A 22,453-nucleotide genomic window follows, 5' to 3' on the forward strand; every position below is an offset into this window, starting at 1 on the left:
CTGAATGTATGCATCAGTGTGGCCCTTTGCTGTTCTCTGACTCACATGGCATTAATGAAATTTCTGTGTTCCTTTGAAGGCAGGGATATATTATAACATTCAGACACAATCGTGTATTCATTCAGCAAGCCACACATAGAGCATTCACTAGAGGAGACTGCAAGCCACCAGCATGTTGCCAGGCTAAGAAAACCCGTAGAGCTCATGAACAGACTTCAATTTTGTTTCTTTAAGCAAAGGACCAAACTTGTTTAGATCTTGTACCGAAAGCAAATCACACTGTCAAAAACAAATGCTGATTACAAGACAGGGAATTCAGCCATAAAGTAAGATTACAGCCTTAACAGTATCATCACTTAAAGGTGTTCTTTGGAAAAAGGAAAGCAACCTCAATTAAGCAATCGTTTTGTGCTTCTGGGATGCTCTGGACCTCACAACCTTCATCTCTGTGCTTGTTTATTAAAGGAGAAAAATCAATTCATTAACATTTGACTTCTCCTGAACAAAATAATTGCTGGACACCACTGACTATGAGAAACCACACTTTTGGATACCAGGGTTCTTTTTTGTGACCAGCTCTCACTGACTCAGTGAGGCTGTATTAAGATGCAGATTCCAGAAGGAAAGACTTTTCCCTTGGGCTTCTAATGCCTGCAGATGAGCTGCCAAGCACATGCAGGCCTGCACTCTGAAATCTCATTTGCAAATAGGATTGTGAGTTCAGATGGGTAGGGCAGGTTTTGTTCCATTGTGTTGCGTGGGTGGCTGATGGGTTCCAGGAATACAGAAGTAGGGAGGATCCACAATTCTCTGGAAGCTATTCTCGCTTTTTATTGTCTAGGGAGAAAGGGAAGGAGCTACAACTCCACTCTCTTGACCGAAGCAGCTCGAGGAGTCCCCTTTATCTTTTCAGGTCAAACCAGGATTTGTGATTTTGACAAAATAAAGAAGTTGAGGAAAAACAGAGTTTTGCTGTTGTTGTTTGATGTTTTTGTTTTTTTTTTTTTGGTAAGATATTTTTTAATGGGGCCATTGGGCTTGAGCATGAGGATCAAGATACAGGCACTCAGAGAGAAAGCTAAGGCATACTCAAGAGCATGGTTATGGGCTCCTGTAAAATAGTCATAGTTCATTTTCGTCTTACAATAGTAATATTAGGATTTTGGGAGAGTTAGAAGCAATTATCCTCAAAGTATTGCTAAGGAATCTAAACAAAAAACTAAGGATTGCTCTCATGGGTGTTTGGCAGGATTACAATTTATAAGGTAGCCATATAGATGTCACAGATGCAGGAAGGTACAACATTTTATCGGTAATCAAAGTTCTCAGATGATGTCTGGGGAAAAGAATGAGACCTGATCCAAGACTTAATATTTCCCACTTTACACTTGGTTTACTTGCAGTGTCTCTATTGACTTTAGGTTGGCCACTTTCACAACAAATGGTGCTGGAGTTCTTGCTTACTGAGTCTTTAAACTAGACATGGGGGTGAGAGGCTCTTTTCCCTTTCCAGGTCTCCATTTGTCCTGTCTTTCTACCCTGATTTGTCAACACTTGCTCATCTACAATGCACTCGACAGGACAGTGATCACACACTAATCTGTAGTTCACGCTCCTATACAAGCCATCATCCTTTATCTCTAAGGCAATCTTTAGAAAGAAACACAACCAAATGAAACAGGGAAGGCTTCATTGGTGATTTTGTTTTTCTTTGTTTCCTGCTGTGTTCAGGCTCTGGCCACACAGGAAGATTCCTGGGCTTAGACTTGCATTTGGTGGGAGGTGTTGAGTGCCAGAAGAGGCCAAGGGAGACATCTAAACTTCTAGAAGGCCAGGAACTCAAGACCTGGGTGTTCCCACTCAGTGTTGGAAATTAGGCCTTTGTTTAGTGTTCTAAAAATCATATAGATACATCCAATTTCATTGTAATTATTTAAATTCTTGTGCTTATTTAAAGTTGCAACTGAAGAAATAGGAAATGACAGTGGTCTTTAGGGATAAAATAACAACAATACATAGACCAAGATTCTTTAAACTTTGAACAATCAAAACACCAAAAAAAGAAATTTATAATCCTCAAAAAGTAATATTTTTCCAAGTCTTGAATTCATTACAAGGCATTGGGGCTACGATGATAGTCGTCCAGGAGGGAGGTACCTTATTTTTTATCACTATTCAGATGTTTATGGGTGGACATGTCCAGGTCTCTCTTATTTGCCATCTTTCTACCCTGACTTATCAGCATTTGCTCTTCTACATTGCTCTACACAGGACAGTGTTCTGAGAAGTTCTTTTCAACAGTATTTATAGAATACACTAACGCGTCATCCATGGTGGGGGGAATCACTTAAGCTAAGTAGGAGAACCATGGGACTCCTTGATCTATAATAGGCCATCTTCTCTTAGCAGCTGCCCACCCATAGACTCTCTTGGCTTATTCCTCCAGGTATATTTAACTTATGACTGAAGGCCACAAATACTTCAGGATAGCTGTGAATACAGTCTAATAAAAAATCATAAACTTTACTTAAAACACTTTGTGTGTGTGTGTGTGTGTGTGTGTGTGTGTGTGTGTGTGTGTGTGTATGTTTTGATTGTGTGCTTGTCAAGCAGGAACTCTGAGGATAACATTGTGTGAAAATGCCAAAAGTTTGCACATGCCTGCTTGACCTCTCTCAACATAGTTTATGAGATAGGGAATGGAAACCATTATCTCTAAGTTGAATAACACTAATTTCTCCTCAAATTGGGCTTCCACCAGAAGTTTTACCAGTATTTGACAGTCTGAGGCACTAGTTCTGTTTGGCCCTGGCCATAAACAATAAAGCCCATTGCTGACTAGAGAATAAACCGTGGGAATTGACATATTTTCTAACATGAGGTCATAGAGAACAGTGTTGGCAATGGTTCGTCATATCCCCCAGACCTTTCATTTAAGGGCCAAATGAAGGCAATGATCTCTAACAAATGCACCATTAGGCAAGACCTACATCTAAAAGCTTTGTTGATTCAGACACTCAGTAATTAAGTTATGGGCCAGCGAGCAAATTATTTGCCATCAAACGTGTCCCTGATCAGCAATTAGATGGGCAACCATATGACCTCATTGTCTCCACCAAAGGATGATTATGTAACAGTCTGTGGTCCTCAGATATTATGGTTATTTGCCAACATCTTGATTCCAGTGAATCAGCTGAAATCATACACTGTGATTCTGGAAACAGAGGCTTGGGACAGGAGACCCTTCCTTAGGATGCCTGATACAGCAAGCTGAATGAGGTAGCCATGTCTGTAAACCCAGTATTGAGAAGGCAGAGGCAGGCAGATTGCTCTGTGTTCGCAGCCAGGCTTATCTAAATAGTTAAGTTCCAGGTCAGGCAGGCCTACATGGCGAGACTCCTGCCAAAGGGAAAAAAAAAGAATCAGAGAAAGAAAGAGAAAACGAAAAAGAAAGGGGGGCAAGGAGAAGAGGGAAGAAAGAATGAGATGAGAAAGGAGAGACAGCGAGAAAATGATTTGCTCTGAGAGCCAGAGTTTTGGTTCATTACCTAAGACACAATGGCTTCTTGTTGGTACAGCAGAGTAGGAAAGCACGCCTGTTTGTGCACCATTGAACATTCATCATCTATTTTCTCTTGAAGGATGAGGAGGATTCACAAGAGCTTCCAAGTACAGGTCGTGAAGCCAAGAGAGGACTAGAGGATAATCTGTCTTGGGGTGACCTGAGACATCTAAATGTCACATAGTCTAGAGGCACATGTGACCTGGAACAGGCCTGGGGTGACTCAGGCACCAGCCCTTCCTTAATCCTTTATTTGTGCTCTTTACTCCAGTGTGATCAGCACAGAGCAGTCCTCAAAGCAGGCCTGAAGCTCGGGGTGGCTAGCACAGAGCAAACGAGAGCGAGCCCCCAGCTCCTAATGCCAAGCGATGGGGGAGAAAAGGACAACAATCACTTAAAAAATAACGCGGGTGTTCACAGCGTTATCAGCTCAATCAAATTAGCTTTTTGAAGCTCCACCGGAGGAATCAAGGAGCTAAAATTGTTTACCTCCAACTCAAACCTTTGATTGAGGTTACCCTTTCACATTAGGCAAAACTGTTGCAGAGCTGAAAAAGCTCTCAACACATGTGTATGCTTTACGGATTGGAAACTGGATCATCTAAAGCTTGAACTGAAACTGGACAATGGGAGGAGCCACAAAGCCATTATGAGTCTTTATGCACTGGGACTAAAAAAATTAAAAAAAATACTATGGATTCTGTAGCAAAACAACATTTTTCAGTCAGATGTGCACTTTGGGCACTTCTGTTTAGGAAGCAAACCAAAGTAATTCATTCCTGCTGTCTTACTTAATTCTAAGGGGCATAACAAGTACTAGTCAGGGGAAAATACTTGCTCTAACTTTTATTCCCATCGGTGTTGATTTTGAAAATGGTTCTGGTGATGAAGACAATTTAAAAACTAGAACTTCTACAGAACACCCCGCTTTACCTAACCTTACCGATATACTTGTATGTTCTGTATATTTTCCAAACTACATTTTTATCTTTTAATGCAGAGATAAGTCATCAGGCAATTCCATCTCTGGCCATATACATTTAAAGATAATAAAGAATATTACTAGTTCCCTATATGTAATTAATATACAGAATTATAACTACTATGAAGGCTTGTTTTTATTTTTAAGATGAATGTGTCACCAGACACACAATTGATGAGACACAAATGTTTCCTTCCAATAAAAGCAATATTAGAATTATTTGAAAGCTATAATAAAATATCCTCCTGGTTAAAGTCCAGGGCCCCAAAGTATTCTAGCTTGTTCGTCACTTTTATTTATGCAATTCATTCCAAAACTGTACTCATGTTGGAACCCAAATATAACACTTTAATATGAAAAATCCTTGAAGAGATTGATGGAAAGAAGCAAAGTGCTAGAAAACTTGAATATCATGTGCAATTAATGGAAGTGGGAAAAGATCCAAATGGCAGCCTGATAGGCTCTGTGGTGAAAACAGCAAGGAAGGTAATAATGCCACAAAGGACTTCCAGAGTGAGATAATCAGCAATGGAAATGTGGTTGAGCACATTGTTACATGATGCCCTGGGAAGCTCCAAGGTCACAGGATGGCAAAGCAACACTTTTCATTGGTATGGGGAGAAGGGACCATAAAGAAGGAAGGTAGTTTCACACCTGTAAAATGCAAAATTCATCTCTAGCATAATAGATGTCCCTGTACCCAAGCATGCACTTTATTTTTATTTTTCAGTAGTATAACCCATGACTTTTTCTTTTCTTTTCAATTTTTTAAACTTTTTTATTGATTCTTTGTGAGTTTCACAACATGCACCCCAGTCTCTCTCATTTCTTCATCTTCTCATATATGACCTTCACCCTTTAAACCTCCCTCCTCACCAAAGTAAAAAAAAAACTACCCAAACAACAAAAACACATAGAAAATGTCCTCTCTTTGTAGTTGTAGTATGCTGCCAGTGTGTCCCCACAGCATCTCTCTGTCCACACACATTATCAATTGCATATGTTCATTGCAATGAGTCATTGGTCTGGTCTGAGGTCTCTGACTTCTGTGACATCATCACTTTGGGATCCTCATTGGGACTGTTCCTGGTTATGCTGTTGTTGCTCTGTTTCGTGGAGATCCTGCAGCCTTGGATCAGTAGAACTGGCCCTTTCACATGTCCCAACCATTTGCAGATGATATAGATTTTGGGATGGATCAATTCCGAGCCCTGGATCTGGGCCTGGGTGGTGGCTGAGCTGGTCAGCCCACCAGCTCTTGCTTATCTGCACCACCAGAATGAGCTTCCCAGCGCTGTTCCAGCTAGTCCACCCAGTGCTGCCATCAGCAGGAAGCAGTCAGCTCTCTAGCCCTCATGCCTTCTGGGCTGGCTCACCCACATCCATCCCTTCAGAGACAGCTCCAGTGTGCTGCCCAGTCAATGTTTGGGTTCCAAACTTGCAAATATCACAGGCTGTGAGGGGTTGGCTAACCTGTGTCTTTGCCATCAGGGTCAGTTTTACTCTATTGCTCAGGCCCTCTCTACTGAGTGCTACACCCAGTGATGGGGCAGGGCCAGCTCTCCTGCTTTCATGACTCCAGGGCCAGGTCTCCATACCACTGCAAATGGTGAGGAGTAAGGGGTGACAAACATGCACCATACCCAAGCCTGGTGCCAGCTCTCCCTGAGGCTCTCTCCTCAGTGCTGGCTCAGCTGCCCCTTTCCCTTCCAGGTGCAGGCCTGCTCCTCCTGAGGTCCTGCCACTGGTGAGAGGGGCACCAGCTCACTCTAAGCACTGTATCCAGTGAGGGAAGGGGGAGGGAAAGCAGGCTCCTGACCCCAGTCGCTGCACAGCCACAGACCCAGACATGGCCCATGGTGGCAGCCCCATCTGGGACCTCACTATTGCCTTAGGTGGCTGGGCTGTCTACTCATAACAGACTACTCTTCTCCACCCTCGAGTCTCCAGTTGCACCTCTCTTCATCATGCTCAAGCTGCTCTCTCTCTTTCCACGTCTGCCGATCACATACTCACACATTGTGGTGGCTGCTGATACGGGCTGGCCACTGGGCAACATTCTTCATCCATATTGCATGGTATGGTGGCAAGTGGGTGTCAGTGGGCCAGGCTGTGCCATCACTGGAGAGCAGGTCTGTGCGTGACATGGTGGTCCACAGATTTCTGTCTGTCTCCCTCCTCCTGTGCTTTGCTACCTGGATTTGACTTGATTTGGTTTAGCTTTTATGAGTCCTAGGCATAAGAGAGTTTTGTCTATTAAGCCAGGCATCAAGCTAGGATGAACAAAGGACTACCATTTGTTCTGCCCTGACTGATAGAAGAACGAGACTGCCAACAAAGTGTCTCTTTGAACATCACAAAGAGGGATTTAAGAATGTTTTAATTGAAATAGAATTACATCACTTCTCCCCCTTTCCTTCTGCCAGGCTTCTAAGTTACCCCTCTTTCATCCCTTCCGTGCCTACCACTTTTAAATTGACAGCCCCTTTCTTTGATTGTATTTTGTTGCAAGACATATGCTGACTATCTCCCAAATGAGTCCATTTTCTGTTGTTTGTGTGTATATGGTTTCAAGGCTGATCCCTCTGCATTGGACAACCAGTAAGGGGATCATCCCTGGGAGTTGCTAAATTTCTTTCTCCCAGCAATCAATATTTACCTACTTTTTTTTCTTTTCTTTTCTTTTTTTTCAGAGCTGGGGACCGAACCCAGGGCCTTGCGCTTGCTAGGCAATCGCTCTACCACTGAGCTAAATCCCCAACTCTATCTACTTTCTTTATCTAGGGGTAGACTCCTAAAATTTCTCCCTTCCATGTTAGCATGCCCGTTGCTATTTTTATAGTTCTGGTCTTGTTTATGCAGCCATCTCTGGGAGAAACTGTTTCTAAGTAGGCTTACTGGTATTCTGGGAGCTTCACCATCTTTCAAGTTCCTTCTGAGATTAAGTTCCCTGGACCATAGATGAAGGATATGTGAAGGTGATGGTGTTAGTCTCCCAATGGTCCACCGATCTTTTCCATTGTGTCTAGTTGTGTTTTTTTTTTTTTTTTTTTGTGGTGGTCTTCATTTGCTATAAAGAGAAGCTTCTTGATGAGGAGTAGTAACCCGTGAATTTTAACTGGCTTTATAGTGACTTCATTTAAGGTTGAGACAGGCTGTGATTGAATTTTGGCCAAATTCATTAGGTCAAGGCATCAGTTACAATTTCTGCTACTAACTGGATCAGGAATGGTCACTTTGCAGCATGAAATACTGAGCTATGTATTTATTAGAAGCCTCCCAGTCCCGTAGGGGCCCACAATACTAGATCTGTATTACTTGAGTTTTGTGACAGGTAAATGACCCTACAAAGGCATTTTAAACACTTCTTCTGTTTTCCCTCTAGCACTCCATTGCAAGACTCTATGGGTTATAACAAAATGTGGCCACTGGGAAAAGGGAAACACAAGGTTCTTAAGGGAATCAGTGCATTTTGGCTCCAAGTTAACATTTTTTTCTTAATAACCCAGGAAGTTATTGTGGCCCACAAATCACATGTGAGCAAAAGATAAGTAGAGATTGGAAAGATCTGTGAGACTGAGAATTTATTGTCCATATTCTTTCCTCACTGTCAGAAATTAGCTGTGGCAGATTACATTTTCCAAAAGTATTTCTCAGTGCTGATTTTTTCCAGCTGGACATGATCTACATGTGATCTTGTGATTCCTTACCCAGGGAGAGAATCTGTTTTCTCACCTGTTTGACTATGAGTGGGCCCTGAGACTGCTATCATCAATAAAATAAGTGGCACCATCTTCGTTTGGGGCCAGACAGTTCCTGTTTCTAGAATTATGGAAGTATGCCACCCTGAGAAGAGTAATTAATTACCCTAAAAGTATCATACTGGGAGAAGCCAAAGTCACATGAAGAACTCTTAGTACATATGATGTAGCATTGACAATGAGACAAGTTTGACAAACTGCTGTGCATTTGATGCCAGGCTTTTCCATATAGATTATTTGGCTGATAATTTTCAAAGCTTGAATGAGTTAAAACTCCAGTTCCCAACTTTTGGTGAAAATATAATTTAAACACTTCCTGAAATAAAAGTGTGAATGGTATTATAGTGGTATAGGATTAATGAAAAGAATTTGATAACCTTCCTAACTATATCAGCCTAAACAAGATGCTTATTTGGAGAAAGTCCAACAAGTAAAACTGATGGTTGTGTAGTGATGCCTTTTTATCTCTTGGCATTTCTTCTAGGCTCTGCCCCACAGTTTCCTGGCAACAGCCAGGTATACCTGACTCACTATACAAGGGGCTGCTTGCCCACTCCTCTCTCTCTTGCTCTCTTGCTCTTTTATCCTCTTCACCCTCTGTCCCCTTTCTCCCCATTACTCTCCCCTCTGTCTCTACTACCCCCTCAACTCCCATCCCCATGCCCTAAATAAACTCTATTCTAAACTATACTCCTTGTATGGCTTGTACCTTATGGGGAAGGGATGCTCAGCACCATACCAACCCTCCACCAAACATATCCCTGGCTTCTTTGCCTTTTCTTTTCTATAAAACACAACATTATCTACTATTAGAAATGTAAAAAAAAGATGCAAAGAAAAGATGAAAGTTCATTTCTTAAGTCATACAGCAATCCTATTGCAAACCCCCCACCCCCACGCATAGCCAAAAAAGCAAATTAGCTAAAGCAGAAGATGAAGACTTCAAAATACCAGCTATCAATATGTTCAAAGATGTTAAATAGGATATAAATAAACCCTTAATGATGACTGTGGAAACACAAATGAAAGTTGAATAAAATATTGAAAACAATTTAAGACATGAAAGTACAATTTAACAAAGAAATAGAATCATTGAACGAAAGTAAAAATGGAATAAAAGCAGGAATGAAAAATTTAGAAACTCACTAAAAGAGTACAAGACATGGAAGAAAGTGTCTGGTAAATAAACATAAAAAAACCTAGCCACAGACCATGAAAAGGCCAAATCTATAAATAACAGGAATAGAGGAAGGAGAAGAAACTTACGTTAAAGGCAGAGAAAATATTCAACAAATTTGTAGAAGAAAAATTTCTCAATCTAAATGAAAAGATGCCTATCAAGTTACATGATGCAAACTAACTACAAATGGATAGAACTAGAAAAGAGACTCCCTAGTACACATAACAATCAAAACACAAAGTATACAGAACCAAAAAAAGATGTTAAAAGCTGCAAGGGTAAAAGATCAAGTCCATATAAAGGCAGGCCAATTAGAATAATGCTTGTGTTTTCAATGGAGACCATTAAAGCCAGAAGAGCTTGAAGAGATATCCTGCAGACTCTAAGAGACCACAGGTGTGAGCACAGACCCAGCAAAACTATCAATCACAATAGCCAGAGATTTCATGATAAAAGCAAAATTAAGCAATTCCTGGCCATCAGCGTAACTTTACGTAAGGCACTAGAAGGAAAACTTAAATCTAAATAGGTTAACAATGCTCAAGAAGGCAGAGGAAAAAATAACCCCAGAAAATAAGGCAGAAAAACCAACTATAACAATAAAACAAGAGATCCAGTAAACATTGCTCATAGATAGCTCTCAATATCAGTGGTTTTAATTTCCCAATAAAAAGATTGGATTAGAAGACAAGCTTCATCTTTCTACTGTATTCCAGAAACATACCTTACTATCAAGGACAGACATCACCTCAGGGTAAAATAATAAAAAAAAAAAGTATTCCAAGCAAATGGAACCAAGAAACAAGCAAGTGTAGTAACTTTAATACCTGACAAAACAGACTTCAAACTGAGGCTAATCAATAGAAAGAGATAAGGAAAAATATTACAAAGGCATTAAAAGAAAAATCCACCAAAATATATTACAATTCTAAGCACTTATAAGCCAAAACAAGGACACCTAAGTTTATAAAAGAAACAATATTATAGCTAAAATCATGCATGAACCTTCATACAGTGATAGTGAGTAACCTCAAAATCTGAGACACTGAGAAGGGAAAGTAGACATAAATTCCCACTCCAACCAAGAAGGTATTATAATTGATAGCTGCTGGGAAAGTGAAATCAGTTTTCTCTAATGGATTGCCAATGGGTATATCAACCATATGCAAGGGTAGGCTCCATGCTCAATGGTGGCTAGCCAACACAAAATGGATTCCATTTTTTTTTTCAATTTTTGTTTGACTTTGGTATTTTTTTTAACTGATTTTCTTTTTTCTTTTACTTTATGGTGGCTGGTACCCTCACCTGCAAAGGCACTGTGACTGTGATCTGTCCCCTGGAGCTTGTGCAGACCAAGCTGCAGGTTTGGCACATGTCATACCGGAAGCTAGCTACCTGTTTTCATGATGTGGTGGCAAGGGGTAGGGGTGGCACTTACTGTGATGGTGTTGGAGTGGCACAACCCTTCAAGATGTGACCTTCACAGGTTCAACTATGAGCTGGCAAAAAAATCTGATAGAATGAGCTAAGACCAAAAGACCAGACAAGTGTAGGAGTCAGCTTTTGTGCCTGGTGGCATCTCAGGAAAGGTAGCTGCCACACTTATGCTACCTTTCGATATGGTGAAGACACAGTAACAGATGGCTGTTGGAGTAGTGGAGGCTGTGAGAGGGAAGCCTCCAAGGGTTGGCTCTGACCCCTGCTCCCACTGAACTGTAGTTATAGAAAGTTATCTGTGCTGGGAATTGAACTCAGAACCTCTGGAAGAGTGGCAAGTCCTCTTAACCACTGAGTCATCTCTTCAGCCCCACCATGATGTTCTTAAGGCTAGACAATCAAAAACACTGATAATGACTTGATCTACTTGTAAAATGCATAAACAAGCTCCTTGTTGATCTTAGTAAAGATACCTTTTTGAAGTTTATTTTGTGTATGGAGTTGTTTTGTTTACATGTATGTCTGTGTATCACGTGCATGCCTGGTACCCATGAAGGCCAGAAGAGAACATTGGATCCCCTAAAGCTACAGTTATAAATAGTTGGGAGTCACCATTTGCGTGTTGGGACTCAAACCCAGAGCCTCTGAAAGAGGAGCTAGTCCTCTTAACCATGACAGGAGCCTGGTTCCTGGTTGAGCTAAGCTGATGTCCTAGTCTTATGTGCATCCATGAGGACAAAACACCCATACACATAAATAAATACACCTTAAAATATCATAGCAATAATGTTAATAACAACACAACACAAAACTGAAAAATATGTATCAACTTTTTCTGTTGTACAAAGCACAAACATTCAAGAAAATATCCTTTTAGTATTTAAAAATCTGGCCAATTAAGGAAAGTAGTTCATATTGCCGAAAGAACACAGCATAAATCTTCATTTAAAAGTGCTATTCTTCCTACCACAGACTATACATGGACTTCAGCCCTGGACTCTGGCCTCATAGGTAGCAATGAACATCCTAGTAAGAGCACCAGCAGTGAAGGAAGCCCTGGGTCCTGTTAAGACTGAGACCGCCAGTGAACTAGATTGTTGGAAGAGACAGCAAGGGGAGGATGGGGAGGAACACCCATAAAGAAGGGGAGGGGAGAGGGGGATGTTTGCCCGGAAACCGGGAAAGGGAATAACACTCGAAATGTATATAAGAAATACTCAAGTTAATAAAAAAAAGTGCTATTCTTGTCAATGCAAACAAAATTATCATCCATGTTAGAACTGCAGTCATTACAATAGATATGAGCAATGTCTCGGCCATTGGGTATGTGGGAAGAACTGATTTATCTCCTGGTTTCGCCATATTGCAATTTGTATGGAGTAGAGGAGGCCCTGTGTGTGTCCTGTGTCTGGGGAGCAGTGTTTACACCATAAGTATTCAGGGAAAAGAACCTATGGTAGACTATATCAGATTAAAATTAAATACTGGAGGATCCAAAGATATCAAAGCCCTCAGACACATTCTGAGAGTGGTGAAGCCGCATCACCAGTCAAGTTGAGAGTAAAACTGTGTTTTGGAAAAGTGTCTACCATAGATTCTTTCTCATAGACATTAATGATATAAACACTGCTCCCCTAGAGATTGTTACTACCAAGATTAGCTAAACCTGCCTCCTCGATCCAACTGTGAGCCATAAATCTTGTCTGCTTATTTATCTGTATGTAGTAACTCCATTTCTTTTTCAGAAGTATGCAATAACCCTGTGTCTCTGTTCAATTGTGAATAATAAACTCTCTGACTTTTCAGAGTTTTTGCGAGCACAGTCCACCTGCCCCCAGACTTTCTGTGTGTCTGTTTTTTCTTCATTCTCTTATTGCCCTCAGTCAGGCCAAGTCCCTGGCAGTTGTGAAAGGACTCAGAAGCAATTGTTAAGTTGCAATCCAGGGGTTGGTGGAAGAAAAAAAATCAACAAAGGCAATCTTTGAAAGTCAATTGACTTGGTACCCAAATCCCGTGGGGAAGAGAGCTGGAATCTCAGAAGTGCAGACAATCCTGAGAGCTCAGGGGAGACCACCACTTCTGCTCATATTCACTGCCCAGAGGAACCTGACTAAGTGTTCTCTGGATGCACAGGAACTAGGAGGAAGTCAGGGGCAAGAACCTTATGGTTTCTGCTGAGCCCAAAAACTGACCAGTCACAGGAGTTCTGACACACTTGAGAGCATAAAGTAGGAACCAGATTTCTTCTGTCTCCATTATTACCAAGAACTTCAGGACACACAAACCCAAGGAGCAGCTCTCTGTACCCAGATCTGGCTGAAAGAAAACAGTTCTACAGAAGTGCTGACACACAGACTTACAGGAGGGTCCAGCCACTGCCAGAGAAAGCAAGATAGGCTAACACCAGAGACAACCTGATGGCGAAAGGCAAACGCAGGAACTTAAGCAACAGAAACCAAGACTATTTGGCATCATCAGAGCCCAGTTCTCCCACCAAAGCAAATACTGGATATCCAAACACACTGGAAAAGCAAGATTTAGATTTAAAATCGCATTTTATGATGATGGTGGAGGACTTTAAGAAGGACATAAATAACTCCCTTCAAGAAATACAGGATAACACAGGTAAACAAGCAGAAGTCCTTAAAGAGGAAACACAAAAATCCCTTGAAGAATTAAATGAAAACACAACTAAACAGGTGAAGGAATTGAACAAAACCCTCCAGGACTTAAAAGTGGAAATAGAAATAATAAAGAAAGCACAAAGGAGACAACCCTGGAGATAGAAAACCTAGGAAAGAGATCAGGAGTCATAGATACAAGCATCACCAACAGACACAGAGACAGAAGAGAGAATCTCAGGGGCAGAAGATGCCATAGAAAACATTGACACAACCATCACAGATAATGTAAAATGCAAAAATCTAACCCAAAACATCCAGGAAACCCAGGACACAATGACAAGCTCAAACCTAAGGATAATAGGTATAGAAGAGAGTGAAGACTCCCAACTTAAAGGGCTAGTAAATATCTTCAACAAATTATTGATGGAAACTTCCATAACCTAAAGAAAGAGATGCCCATAAACATACAAGAAGCCTACAGAACTCCAAATAGATTGGACCGAAAGAAACTCCTCCCGTCACGTAATAGTCAAAACACCAAATGCACAAAATAAAGAAAGAATATTAAAAGCAGTAAGGGAAAAAGGTCAAGTAACATATAAAGGCAGACCTATTGGAATTACACCAGACTTCTCACCAGAGACTATGAAAGCCAGAAGATCCATTCTGACCCTAAGAGAACACAAATGCCAGCCCAGGCTACTATATCCAGCAAAATTCTTAGTTGACATAGATGGAGAAACCAAGATATTCCATGACAAAACCAAACTTACACAATATCTTTCCACAAATCCAGTCCTACAAAGGATAATAGATGGAAAACTCCAACACAAGGAAGGAAACTACACCATACAGAAAGCAAGAATATAATTTCCTTGCAATGAAACCAAAAGAGAGACAAACAAACAGAATTCTACCTCTAACAACAAAAATAACAGGAAACGACGATCTCTATTCCTTAATATCTCTCAACATCAATAGACTCAATTCCACATTAAAAGTACATAGACTGACTGGATACATAAACAGGACTTAGCATTTTGCTACATATAGGAAACATACCTCAGAGACAAAGACAGACACTACCTTAGAGTAAAAGGCTGGAAAATAATTTTCCAAGCAAATGGTATGAGGAAACAAGCTAGAGCACCCATTCTAATCTCTAATAAAATCGACTTTCAACCAAAAGCTATCAAAAAAGATAAGGAAGGACACTTTTATATTCATCAAAGGAAAAATCTACAAAGATGAACTCTCAATTCTGAACATCTATGCTCCAAATGCAAGGGCACCTATATTCATAAAAGAAACTTTACTAAAGCTCAAAGCATACATTGTACCTCAAACAATACTAGTGGGAGATTTCAGCACCCCACTCTCATCAATGTACAGATCATGGAAACAGAGAATAAACAGAGATCCAGATTAACTAAGAGAAGTTGTGAACCAAGTGGATTTAACAGATATGTATGGGACATTTCATCTTAAAACAAGGGCTGGAGAGATGGCTCAGTGGTTAAGAGCACTGACTGCTCTTCCAAAGGTCCTGAGTTCAAATCCCAGCAACCACATGGTGGCTCACAACCATCTGCAATAGGATCTGATGCCTCTTCTGTATTATTGTGTCTGAAGACAGCTACAGTGTGCCCATACATAAAATAAAATAAGTCTTAAAAAAACCAAAGATATAACTATCTTCCTAGCACCTCAGTACCTTCTCCAAAATTGACCATGTAGTGAGTCACAAAATAGGCCTCTACAGCTAACCCTATGAATCCTATCAGATCACCACGAACTAAGGCTGTACTTTAATAACAACAAAAACAACAGAAATTGCACATACACATGAAAGCTGAACAATGCTTTACTCACTGATAACTTGGTCAAGGAAGAAATAAAGAAATGAAAAACTTTTTAGAATTAAATGAAAATGAAGGCACAACATACCCAATGTTATAAGACACAATGAAAGCAGTGCTAAGAGGGAAACTCAAAGCTCTGAGTGCCTACAGAAAGAAACTAGAGAGAGCATACACTAGCATTTTGACAGCAAGCCTGAAAGCTCTAGAAAAAAGAAGCAAATGCACCTCTAGAGGAGTAGAAGGGGGGACATAATCAAACTCAGGGCTGAAATTAACCAAGTAGAAACAAAAAGAACTATACAAACAATAAACAAAACCAAGGGGCTGGTTCTTTTGAGAAAAAATCAACAAGATAGATAAACCCTTAACCAGACTAACCAGAGGGCAAAGAGAGTATACAAATTAACAAAACCAGAAATGAAAAGGGAGACATAACAACAGAATCTGAACAAATTAAAAAAAAAATCAGATCCTACTAAAAAAGCCTATATTCAACAAAACTGGAAAAGCCTAAAAATGAAATGGACAATTTCTTGACAAATAGTATGTTCCAAAAGTTAAATCAGGATCAGATAAACCATTTTAAACATCCCATAATAAAGAAATAGAAGCAGCATTCATTAAAAGTCTCCCAACCAAGAAGAGCCCAGAACCAGATGGATTTAGTGCTGAATTCTATCAGACCTTCCAAAAGAAGACATAATGCCAATACTCTCCAAACTTTCACAAAAAGACATACATAATTCACTCTGTGAAGTCACAATTACACTTATACCTAAACCACACAAAGATCCAACGAGAAAGAGAACTTCAGACCAATTTCCCTTATGAATATGGATGCAAAAATACTCAAAAAAATTCTCACAAACTGAATCCAAGAACACATCAAAATGATGACTCATCATGAGCAAGTAGGCTTCATTCCAGGGATGCAAGGATGGTTCAATATATGGAAATCCATCAATGTAATCCACTATGTAAAGAAACTGAAAAAAAAAAGATCATTTCATTAGATGCCAAGAAAGCATTTGACTAAATCCAACACCTCTTCATTATAAAAGTCTTGGAAAGGTCAGAATTTAGGGCCCATACCATAAAAACACTTCTAAAGCAATATACAGCAAACCAATGGCCAACATAAATAAATGGAAGAAACTTGAAGCAATCCCACTAAAATCAAGGGCTACTGCAAAACTGCCCACTCTCTCTCCATACTTGTCCCAATATAATTACTTTTCAAAGACCAGAGCAATTAAACAAAAGGAGGTCTAAGGGATACAAATCAGAAAAGAGGAAGTCAAAATATTACTATTTGCAGATGATATGTTACTTAAATGACCACAAAAATTCTGCTAGAGAATTCCTAAACCTGATAAACAACTTCAGCAAAGTGGCTTGATATAAAATTAACTCAAACAAATCAGTACCCTTCTTCTACTCAAAGGATAAACAGGCTGAGAAAGAAATGAGGGAAATGACACCCTTCACAGTAGTCACAAATAACATAAAATAATTTGGTGTGGCTGTAACCCAGCAAGTGAATATCTGCATGACAAGAACATCAAGTCTCTGAAGAAAGAAATTGAAAAAGATTTCAGAAGATGCAAGGATCTCACATGCTCATGTATTGCCAGGGTTAATATAGTAAAAATGGCCATCTTGCTGAAAGCAATCTACAGATTCAATGCAGTTCCCATCAAAATTCCAACCCAATTCTTTATAGAGTTAGAAAGAGCAATTTGCAAATTCATCTGGAATAATAAAAAACTCAGGATGGCAAAAAACTATTCTGAACAATAAAAGAACTTCTGGGAGAATCACCATCTCTGACCTCAAACTGTATCACACAGCAATAGTGATAAAACCTGTATGGTATTGGTACAGAGACAGGCAAGTAGATCAATGGAGTAGAATTGAAGACCCAGAAATGAACCCACACACCTATGGTCTTTAACAAAGGAGCTAAAACTATCCAATTAAAATAGACAGCATTTTCAACAAATTTTGCTGGTTCAGCATGTAGAAGAATGCAAGTCGATCCATTCTTATCACCCTGTACAAAGCTCAAGTCCAAGTGGACCAAGGACCTCCACATAAAACCAGATACCCTCAAAAAAATAGAAGAAAAAGTGGGGGAAGAGCCTCGAACACATTGGCACTGGGGAAAATTTCCTGAACAGAACACCAATGGCTTGTGCTCTAGGATTAGGGATTGACAAATGGGACTTCATAAAATTGCAAAGCTTCTATAAGGCAAAGGACACTGTCATTAGGACAAAACAGCAACCAAGAGATTGGCAAGAGATCTTTACCAATCCTATATCTTTTAGAGGGCTAATATCCAATATATACAAGAAACTCAAGAAGTTAGATTCCAGAGAATCAAATAACCCTCTTAATAAATGGGCTACAGAGCTAAACAATGAATTCTCATCTGAAGGATATCAAATGGCTGAGAAGTACCTAAAGACATGTTCATCCTTAGTCGTGAAGGAAATGCAAATCAAAACAACTCTGAGATTCCACCTCACATCAGTCAGAATGGCTAAGATCAAAACCTCAGGTGACAACAGATCCTGGCGAGGATGTGGAGAAAGAGGAACACTCCTCCATTGTTGGTAGGATTGCAAGCTGGTACAACCACTCTAGAAATCAGTCTGTTGGTTCCTCAGAAAATTGGGAATAGTAATACCTGAGGACCCAGTTATACCACTCTTGGGCATATACCTGAATGATGCTCCAACATATAACATGGACACATACTCCACTATGTCCATAGTAGCCTTATTTATAAGCCCTTGGTTCCATGAAGACTCATTTCCCCAGTGTAGGGTATTAAGGTGGGAATGGGTGGGTGGGATTGGGAGCATCTTCACAGAACCAGGGGGAGGGGGAGGGGGATAGGAGAGGGGGAAAGGGGATAACATTTGAAATGTAAATATATAAAATATCCAATAAAAATCAGCACGACACATCATCTAGTTGATTTTTACTTCAGAAATTGAACACAGGCCTCAACAGACTAAAAATCATGGTGTTATCATGTCTGAGTTCCATTTTGGAAACTCTATGGGAGAATCTGCCTCTCAGGTCATTGAGGTTGTAGACAGAACTCATTTTCCCATGGAGGTAGAGTTTAAAAATTTCCCCTTATGGTTTTCAGTTTACAGTTTCATTCATGGTCCCTTTCTTCCACCTTCAAAGCCAATATGGATGGGTCAGATTTCTTTCTAGTCTGAGTCTTGTCTCTTCTTCCATCATCAAATCTGACTCTCTTCCTCTTTTGCTTCTCTCTTTCACTTTTAAGGTTACACTGGACCTAGTTGGGTAATCCTAGATTGTTTCCCAATTTTAAGTTTTATGATTTATTTTTATTGGCAAAGTCCCTTTTTCTAAGTAAGGTAACATTTTCAGAGATTATGATGTGGAGTGCTTTAGGACTGTTGTTTTGTCAATAATAGACTTTCAAGTTGCCTCTTTCCTCTCTGATGGTCAGTTGGTTTCCTTTAATCTGAGCTGCTGTTGGCTATTCTTGAGGGTACAACAATGTTTCTTCACTTTAGTAACTTTTACCCAGGTCATCTATTCTTTATTTACTCTGAAACTGCTAGCATCTATGTGAAACATCAAATATTTCTTTGTCCTAAGTTTTTTTTTTATATAATGTCCTGGTGATGCTTTTCAGATGTTCCTGAATTATTGATTACTTTCCCTACCTCCACACTATTCTGAATCTCTCTTCCTGTTTCTCTAATGGTATCATCATAATCTACTCGATTTTGCCAGCACCTGGAATTTCTTCCCTCTCTGTCACTTTCTCTGTTGTTGATAAGTGCTATTGCACACCACATGCTCCCTGTTATTTCCTTTCACTCTACAGTCAGACTAGCAAGGGTGACCCAGTGTCCTTGTTAGCCATTAAATTCATTCACCTCTCACGTCAGTGAAAGAAGTTGTTCACAAGTTTAACTGGAAATAGCAATGCCAAAATGTTAAAAGGTTGTTTTTAGATAATGAAACCGTGGGATATTTTTTTTATTTTTTTAGTATTTTAAACATTTCCATAGAAAAACTGAGAGAGAGAGAGAGAGAGAGAGAGAGAGAGACAGAGAGAGAGACAGAGAGAGAGAGAGAATGTTCCATAAGAAACAAAGACAAAAGCAAAACATTATCTTCAAACCTTCAATAAAGGGCTCCCAGTTCTCCATTCTTATATTGTTGTTTCTAATAGCATCCTGTTATTATCCTTTCTGTCTCTATCACATACTGTAGTAGAGTCTATTTTACTGAATTTCTTGTTATGCTTTCTTGCTTAGTATTTCTAGGGTCATGAAGGCAGCACCATACTTATTATACTAATCCTTATGTACCCAGCATCTAGACATATGCTCACCACACAATAAAGGTTGCATTTTTACAGGTTTCCTTCTTCTCACTATGACACCTTGTAAAAATTTTATTCCAGATTTATTATCTATGTGTTTCCACAGGGCAGTGGCAACTGAGCTGACAGTGTCAGCACCACTAGGGGCTGTTGTATAAATATGAATTCCTGGTTCCTTCTCCAGTGTTAGAAACGCTGGTGCTAGTGAGACAGTTCAGTGGGCAAAGGTGCTTGCTACCAGGCTTAATAGCCTGAGTTCAATCACTAGAACCCACAAGGTGGAAGGAGAGAACAGACTTCACACATTGTCCTCTGACCTCCACACATGTGCTGTGGCATGAACACACATACACCTATACACACACACATAATCAAAAATATAATATGTACAGCTTACTTTCAAGAAGATTCTAACGAGGAACACCATTTTATAGGAACTTCTTTTTTTTTTTTTTTTTTCCGGAGCTGGGGACCGAACCCAGGGCCTTGCAGGGCCTTGCTCTTCCTAGGCAAGCGCTCTACCACTGAGCTAAATCCCCAACTGAGGAACACCATTTTAAAAACCATGTTCCATATACTAGATTACTGCATATAATTAGGCATTTGGTGTTTTAAATTATGTTCAAATCTTTGATAAGTGATTATATAAGTGTTTATGGGTTTTTTAATGGTTGAATTGTCTTTTGTATGGCTGAGAAAACACACACACACACACACACACACACACACACACACACACACGCACGCACGCACGCACACACACACACATTGTTTTTTGCAATTTAACATAATAGAAGATAGATTTCCTTAATACAAAAAAATTGCAATCTGCATGGTTTCAGGAACAGATTGAAATAGCAATGAATTACTTGTGTGTGTGTGTGTGTGTATGTGTGTGTGTGTGTGACACTATATATTTCTTTATGATTTTGAGAAGCATTTTTTGAAGAAACACTGAAGAAGACTCACTTGTTATTTCAATCTTTTTGAAACCAGTAATGATGTGAGTCAGGCTTTCTACTTGACCCAACTGCTATGTCAACCACCACCCATCAAGGACACATATAAAGGAAAAGTTTCCCTGGTGGAACAGCAGTTGGAATCTTTCCCATTGCAGACACCCGTGATATAACAAGTTTAAGGCAACTGGAGCTTTGCAATTCCTTACAGCAGCCATGAAGCTATCCACTGGTTATGTAAAGTTCAAGTCAATCCACACAGAATGATTCACAAAGAGAATTTCCTGTCGCTCTGAGATGAGGCACTGGGGACAGGTCCCAAAGGACCTTGTCATCTCTATTTATGAGTTTAAGCAACTTTTAGATCATGATTTCTATGATCTAGAATTTGTCCTTATGGAAGCTAGTGTGGAGGTCAATTTGGGACAAGCAGACAGCAAATGTAGAAGGTTTTGCTTCTAATTTGAATTCTGACATTCAGTTGTTTTGTTTTGTTTTGTTTTAGGCAGAAATTTATTTTTCTTAATAGTTTTTAAGGCCCAAGGAAAGATGTAACAGACGTTCACAAATTGGACAATAATTTGAGAAATAATGTGGTTGGCCTACTAATTGAGACTTAACGCTCATTAACACAGGCAGGAATAAATAGAAAGCTGTTTCAATATAGTTAGTAAGCTTTATATGTTTCTTGGTTTCACAAGTACAAGTGGGGAAACCTCTGTTAGTTTGATTTTGATTACTGTGTCAACACTGTTCATATTATGCTTCAGTGGTTTATTTAGTTAATAAGACTATTATATTTTAGCAAAATCATCATAATTCTGTATGAGTCCATCGATCTTCAGCACCCAGTTTATGAAGTTAGCTTGTCCTCTAAACATGTATCAATGAACATTTTTATCTATTGAACCTAGAAGTAATGTTCAAACCCACAAAAGCTAAAAATAGAGAATTGGCCTTTTGCGTATCATGGGTACCAGATGTAGGAAGGGGAAAAAAAGGCTCATGGCTGAGAAATTTTATATGCATTTAAAAATAAAAACTGGAAAGGAGAAAATGTCAAATGAGTGATTATTATACAAAGTTCCACTATGCAAGTTATTTATAGAGCTTCTTCTGAAACTCCTGACCCTGGAATCAATTTGAAGCCAATTGGAAACTAATCTCATTCATAAGTGTGAAGTCATATTCTTGTCTTCCTCCACCTGGCATCTTTCTAAGGATTTCTAGTCATTGTGTGTAAAAGGAAAGAGCTCCCCATCTCCTTTTACTTGTCTTATGCCTAGAATAGTTTAACGGATACTTTTGAACCCCATAGTTAACCAGTTCTTTTCTTTCCCCTACTTTTCTTCCTTTTTGTCATGGAAAAATTTAAAACAGTTATCATACAGAATAATATATATGACCACTACATTTTAATCATTCAGCCTCACCATTACAAACTCACAGCCAATCCAGTTTTACCTATATCTTCATACTGATGTCCCTCCCAGCTCATGACCTGGTAAGATGGTTCCATGGATAAATGCAACTGCTGACAACATGAGTTTGATCATCATGAGCAATGTGATGAAAGGAGAGGACTGATTCCTGCAAGTTATATGTGCCATTTTTAAGTGTTTGAGGGTATAGGGGACTCTTAGGATAATAGATTCATCATTTGTCTTCTTGATTTCCTTAAATAGCGACAAATAGGAAAAGT

At 39.6% G+C, this 22,453-nt stretch overlaps 1 non-coding gene across 1 annotated transcript; it reads right to left on the bottom strand.

Moving 5' to 3' along the window:
• Positions 1 to 6,767: 6,767 nt before the first annotated feature.
• Positions 6,768 to 6,909, bottom strand: LOC116889500. The gene has a single exon (XR_004386447.1). It is a non-coding gene; the product is annotated as a small nucleolar RNA SNORA48 (small nucleolar RNA).
• Between the last annotated feature and the right edge of the window lie 15,544 nt (positions 6,910 to 22,453).

Source organism: Rattus rattus, chromosome X (assembly GCF_011064425.1).
Source record: "Rattus rattus isolate New Zealand chromosome X, Rrattus_CSIRO_v1, whole genome shotgun sequence".
Taxonomy (NCBI): Eukaryota; Metazoa; Chordata; class Mammalia; order Rodentia; family Muridae; genus Rattus; species Rattus rattus.